Source organism: Echinops telfairi, unplaced genomic scaffold (assembly GCF_000313985.2).
Source record: "Echinops telfairi isolate 266 unplaced genomic scaffold, ASM31398v2 ScPeMD7_48;HRSCAF=171, whole genome shotgun sequence".
Lineage (NCBI taxonomy): Eukaryota > Metazoa > Chordata > Mammalia > Afrosoricida > Tenrecidae > Echinops > Echinops telfairi.
Window position 1 is genome coordinate 2,978 of NW_022103946.1, and position 7,464 is coordinate 10,441.

Below are 7,464 nucleotides of genomic sequence, written 5' to 3' on the forward strand. Positions count from 1 at the left end.
CCACACACAGACACCCCTGGGGCAGATGCCATCTGCTCAAAGGGTGAGAAGGGACAGCGAGGGGTTTCCCCCCAGGGCAGACCAGGGTTCCCCCAGTTTCGAAAATAATAATAATAATAAAGAAATGGATAGCGAGGGCACAGGGTACTAATCCACCCAAGGGGAGGGTATTGTTTATATCTCCACAGGGAAAGAGGGAACAGTCTTCAAACCAGTCCTCCAAGATGTGAATGCAGTGAATCAGGGATCCAGTGGAGCCGTTTCAGCGTCTGGTCTCTATCCCAACTATTTCGTGGACAACTGCCCCTCCCCCAAGGCGAATTTATTTCAAAGGACGGCATTGAATCTGTAGCTCTGGGAGAAGGGCATATCTGATCAGAGCACACAGGAGCAGATGAAGGGAGAGGAGGAGAGTGTGGAGAACATCCTGGCCCACCAGGCCTTTAGGACAATGTTCCCGATTACAGCAGCCAGTCCACAAAGAGAACCACATGGCCGGCCCCACTATGAGACATGATGCCTCTCAATGACCCATAGCCCTACAGGGGACAACACGAGACACAGTGTGGGAATTGTGCCCAATCTGATCCCATCACTCTGAGGCAAAACACTAAGGGGATGCAACGGAGCAGCCAGGGAATGGAGCGGCGAGGTCCCCAGAGAATCCTGAAGGTGGACTTTGGGGCCAGGGTGTGGTGCCCCAACAGACTGGACTAAAGGCCAACGAACAATCCTAGAACTAACTACAGGCTTTTCTTTCTTGTTGTGTTTTTTTTGTCATTAGTGTGTTGTTGCAGTTGTTTTGTTGTATATGGTTGCTTGGTTTTGCTCTCTCTTGTTATTGTGCATGTTATTATCTCCGCATGTTTGTCTAAATAAGATAAGCTGGATGAACAATCGGGAGGATAAAACAATAGGACTGACAGTTCGGGAGGGGCGGGCATGAGAGAAGGGCTAAGTGGGGGGAAAGGCAGTGGTGTTAACAAACCCAGGGACAAGGGAAGAACAAGTGATCCAAATCGGTGGTGAGGAGGTTGTAGCAGGCCTGGTAATGTTTTATCAAGGGTAATGTATCCAAGAGGAATTACTGAAACCCAAATGAAGACTGAGCATGATAGTGGGACAAGAGGAAAGTCAAAGGAAATAGAGGAAAGAGCTAGGAGACAAAGGGCATTTATAGAGATCCAAATAAAAGCATGTACATATGCAAATATATGTATATATGAGGATGGGGAAATAGATCTATGTGCATATATTTATAGGTTAGTATTAAGGTAGCAGAAGGACATTTGGCCTTCACTCAAGTACTCCCACAATGCAAGAATAATTTCTTCTGTTAAATTGACATTGTATGATGCTCACCTTCCCAACACAACCACTGAAAACAAAGTGGGTGAATAAGCAAATATGGTCAAGAAAGCTGATGTTGCCTGGCTATCAAAAGATATAGTGTCTCGGGTCTTAAAGGCTTGAAGGTAAACAAGTGGCCATCTAGCTTAGAAGCAACAAAGCCCACATGGAAGAAGCACCCCAGCCTGTGTGATCACGAGGTGTCGAAGGGATCAGTTATCAGGCATCAAAGAACAAAAAAATCATAACATTGTTTGCTCACCTCCATGATACGATCGCTGATGACAAATGGGTGCATAAGAAAATGTGGTGAAGAAAGCTGATGGTGCCAGGCTGTCAAAAGATATAGCATCTGGGGTCTTAAAGGCTTGAAGGTAAACAAGCGGCCTTCTAGCTCGGAAACAACAAAGTCCACATGGAAGAAGCACACCAGTTTGTGTGATCATGAGGTGTCGAAGTGATCAGGTATCAGGCATCATCAGAACCAAAAAATCTTATAGTGAATGAGGAGGGGAGTGCGGAGTGGAGACCCAAAGTCCTAGACACATTTTTAAAACAGTCAAATTCAATCCATATTTAAACGATCTCATTCATAAGCAATATGTCCTTAGGCCTATGGGTGCCTCAAGCCAGGGCCATATCTTATGTCAGCCATTTTGACTAGGCAACATGACCTCAGTGGAGAAGTTCAGGGGCAATTTTTCCCCCTGAGCTCAAAATTTACATTAATCAAATTACTTTTCACCATTTTAGAGAGGAATTACCAAAGACAACAACCAAAGAAAATAATCAAAACTCAAAACTTCCCATGCTTTTTTCCAGAAAACAATCGAGTAAAGAGTGTGGGCCTGTCTGAACTCTGGCTAAACAAAAAATGAAAACTACCATAAGACAGCAGTCAGACAAGAATCCGCACTACATCTTTATGAGTTGTGTCTCCAGTACCTCAACCTCACACTCAAGGTGCCATAATGTGTTAGGCTGGGTTGACTAGAGAAGCAAGTTAGTGCCACTTATATATGTGTAAGAGCTTTCTATCAAGAGGTAATTGTTTGTGAATCTGTGAGCTCTCCAAGGGACTCAACAGCAGGAAGGTGAAGCAGAGAGAGTGGGTTACCTGCAGAGAGCCATTTATCTTGGTGGCACCTCCAAATGAGGCCATCAAGCTGTGACTTCATTAACAGGCTAAACTCCACCCATATCTTCTTATGGGTGCCATGTTGGCACAAAATCTTATCTATCACCGTTATTAATATTTCAATTATGAGCAAGTTCACTAAAACTGAATAGGTTCTATTAGGCCTTCGAGACTAGGAATTGATTACATAGAAGTAGTAGACTGTCAATTTCAGAGGAATTAGCTATTGAAAATGTTATGGACAGCAGTGAAACATTGACACATGCTGAAAACCTGATGAATAGCGGCAGAACATTGTCAGATTGTGCCAGAAGATAAAGCCCTCAGGTCTGAAGGCACTCAACGTATGGATAAAGAAAAGCTATCTTCTCAAAGGAGAGTCAACAATGATAGCATGGATGGAGTGAAGCCTGGGTGAGTAAGGCTTTTGGGGCCTTCATTTGCTGGTGGAGAACGATTCAAAAGAAAAGAAAAAAATACCTGCAAACTTCAATTAACAGAAATTTGAATGTATGCAGTATGAATCTCAGAAAATTTTAAATCATCAAAAATGAAAAAGAAGGATTGATATTTCAGGTGTTACTGAGATCAAATGAACTGACATTGGCCTTTTTGGACCAGAAAATCGCATGGTTCACTATGTTTGGAATGACAGATTCAAGAAGAATGGCATTTATATCATTGTCAAAATGGAAAGTTCAAGATCTATCTTGGAATACAATGCTACCTGGGATAGAATAATATCTATCTGAATTCAAGGGAGCCAATCAATAAAACTTTTATTCTGGTTTATGTACCAACCAGTAAAACTAGTGATGCAGAAACTAAACAATTCTAGCAATTTCGTCAGCCTGAAATTGATCAAACATGCAGTCAAGATATTTTGATATTGACTATTAGAATGCAAAAGTTGGAAACATAGAAGAAGGAATCAATCTCATTGCCACCAAGTATATGCCTACTCATAGGCACTCTGTAGGATAGGATAGAACTGCCACTGCAATTTCTGAGAGTGTAATGCTTCACAGAAGTAGAAACTTCTGTCTTTCAGTGGGAGTCTTTCTGTCTTTCAGCAGTTGGAAAACGTGGTTTTGCTCACAGAAATGAAATGGTGATCGCTTGATAGAATTTTGCAAAACCTTTATTCAATGACCCAAATGGTGACTAAACACATCGATATATCCAGATGGAATAAAGAGAAATCAAATTGACTGTATCTCTGGAAAAAGACAATGGAGAAAGTATCAGCAGCTAAAATCAAGTCAGGGGCTGACTGTGGATTGGCCACCAATTGTTCACATGTAAGTTGTGGCTGAAGCTGAAGAAAATTAAAACAAGTCCACAAGAGCCAAAATAGCAAGGGTTCTGGCACCTTCAGGGTCAGTGGCTGAGAAAGGGGAGGTTCCCAGGGCCCTCCTTATGAGAAAGCCACACCCCTATGGAGGCGTTATCAGCCTGTGATGTGACTGACAGATTGGATACCACCCCTCCACTTTTATACATCTTCAAGTTGAAATAAAATCATCTAACTACCACAGTCATTAAAAAGACAGGAAGGAAAGAAGAGACAAAAGTGGATGTCAGAAGATACTTGGAATCCTGCTCTTAATCATAGATTAGCTGAGGCAGAGGGAAGAAATTTGAAAGTCAAAGAACTTGAAATGATAATTTCAAGTAGCAGCTCCAGAAGATAAACTCAAATGTTATAATGAAGTGTGCTAAGACCTAGAGTTAATAAATCAAAAAGAAGAACATGCTCAGCATATCCTAAGCTGAAAGAACTCATTAAAAAATTACAGTATATAGTCGTGTATAAGCCGAGTTTTTCTGCACTTTTTAAATGCTGTTTTTGCGGGAAAATTAGGTGCCTTGGCTGATATTCGGGTCACCTTATACTCGAATATATACGGTAAGCCTCAAGTTGCAATATTGAAATATTCTATCGGCAAAATATTGCATGGTATAGGAAGCATCAAATGACGGAAAGGATATGCAGAGTCACTGTACCAAAGAGAACCAGTGGACAGTCCACCATCCCAGGAGGTAGCATATGAGCAAAAGCTATTGGTGCTAAAGGAAGAAGTAAAAACTGCATTAAAAGCACGAGCCACTCCAGGAATTGATGGGTTACTAGTTGAAATGTTTAAACAAGGTGATTTAGCACTAGAGCACTCATGAGTCTCTTACAGGAAATTTGGAAGACAGTTACATGACCAACTGACATTAGTACCCATTCCAAAGAAAGGTGACCTAGCACAATGCTATAACAATATCATTGATAACACATGCAAGTGAAATTTTGCTCAAGATCGCCCAACAACGGTTGCAGAAGTATACTGACAAGGAGCTGACAGAGGTGCAGGTCAGATTCAAAAGAGGATATGGAACAAGGAATATCATTGCTGATGTCAGATGTATCTTGATAGAAAGTAGAGAATAACAGAAAGATGTTTAATTGGGTTTTATTGACTCTACCAAGGCATTCAACTGTGTGGACCATAACAAACTTTGAATATCCTTGAGAAGAATGGGAATTCCAGAACACTATATTCGGCTCATTATCTATAATTTTGAAACATTTTTAAATACTGAAATATGAACAAAGGAAGATGAAAAATGTCAGAGATTTTGCCAGAGGATGGGCTCTGATACGAGGGCACTCGAAATGTAAAAGATTTTTCTTGGAGGGAAGTCGACCATGGTGACTTCCTTCTGGTAAAGTCTGTGGAAGTGGAACATTCGGGATCTTCATTTGCTGATGGGCACTACTCAAAATAAAGAGAAGCAGCTGAAAAAAACCTTCTAATGATTAAAACTTGAAATGTGCGAAGTATAAATTTAGGAAAAATTAAAATGGTGAAAAATTGAATGAAATACATGATGATAGGTATGCTAAGCATTTATGAGCTGAAATGAACAGATACTGGATGTTGTGAATCAGAAAATCACATATTTACTACAGCAGAAATAACAATCAAAAGAAATGGCATAGCACTTATTGTCGGAAAGGGTAAATCCATCATGAAGTACAATGCTATCTGTGATGGCACCTAAGGAAAGCAACAAGACATTGTGCTCATGCAGAACCTCTGTATGGATCAAAAGGCAGTTGTGAAAACACAACAAGGGACTAATGAATAGTTAAAAATCAAGAAAGGTGTGTTTTAGGATTGTATTTTCTCACCATGCTTTTTCAATCAGTATGCTGTGCAAATCATCAGTGGAGCTGGATTATATGAATAAGAGAGTAGCATCAGGATTGGAGGAAGGCTTACTAACAATCTGAGATGTGCAGATGACACAACCTTGCTTGCTTAAAATGAGGACTTGAAGCACTTTCTGATATAGATATAGATCAAGGGTTGCAGCCTTCATTATGGATTACAACTCAATATATACCAAATAACCAAACTCACTGCCATAGGGCCTGATGACAACCCTATAGGACAGCTTAGAACTGCCCCTGTGGGTTTCCAAAACTAATTGTTTGCTGAAGTAGAAAACCCCATCTTTGGACCAAAACCCTGAACAACTGAACCAATAGGTGACATCATTATTGAAGTCATCAAGGATTTCATCGTTTCTGGATCTACAATTAATATTGGTGGAAGTAGCAATAAAGAGATCAAAATCCACATTGTATTGGGTAAATCTGCTACACATGACCTCTTTAATATGTTGTAAAACAAGGATGCTATTTTGAGGATAAGAGGAACCTGAGCCAACATATTTTATTTTTTAATATTAATTTTATTTTATTGGGTGTTCTTACAACTTATCACAATCCATACATATATCCATTGTGTCATACACATCTGTACGTATGTTGGCATCATCTTTTTCAAAACATTTTTTCTAATTGGTCCCTTGGTATCAGCTCTTCCTTTTTAATTTTTTCTTCCTTCCCCCACCCTCCCTCCCCCATGCCCCCTTGATAATTTATAAATTATTTTTCCATGTCTTACTCTGACCACTATCTCCTTTCACCCACTTTTCTGCTGCCCATCCCTCTGGGATGAAGGCCATACATCGATTGTTGTAATTGGTTCCCTCTCCCCACCACCTTCCCTTAAGCTCCTAGTACTGCTCCTCCCCTTATTGGTCCTGTGGGGTTTATCTGTTCTGGGTTGCTTGTATTGCGAGCTCTTATCTGTACCAGTATACATATTCTGGTCTATCCAGATTTGTAAGATAGAATTGGAGTCATGATAGTGGGGGAGAAGAAGCATTAAAGAACTAGAGGAAGGTTGTGTGTTTCGTCGTTGCTATACTGTACCCTGACTGTCTCATCCCTTCCTTGTTGCCCTTATGACAGGTGGTGTCTTATTGACTACTCATGGGCTTTGGGTGTCCACTCTGCCCTCCCCCTCATTCACATTGGTATGATTTTGTTTTTTGTTGGTTTGTTTTGTTTTTGTTCTTTGATGCCTGATACCTGACCCCATGATCTCACAGGCTGGTGTGCTTCTTCCATGTGGGCTTTGTTGCTTTTCAGCTAGATGGCCGCTTGTTTACCTTCAAGCCTTTAAGACCCCAGATGCTATATCTTTTGATAGCTGGGCACCATCAGCTTTCTTCACCACATATGATTATGCACCGATTTTGTCTTCAGTGATATTTTCAAGGAAGGTGAGCATCACAGAGTTCTGTGTTCATAGAACAAATTGTTCTTGTGTTGAGGGAGTACTTGAGTGGAGGCCCAATGTCCATCCTCTGCCTTAATACTTAATAAATAAATATATGTACATAGGTCTATATAAATGTACTTAACATGTTTAAGTGTCTGTATTTAGACCTCTATAAATGTCTTCTGCCTCCCAGTTCTTTCCTCTGTTATTTTCCTACTGTCCCACTATCATGTTCAGCCTTTCTTTGGGGTTTGGTAATTTCTCTTGGCTACATTGCCGTGGACTGAGCCCCACCCCCTGCACTCCCCATGCATCCTATGCCCTCCTCGCCATCAATTTTAGATCACT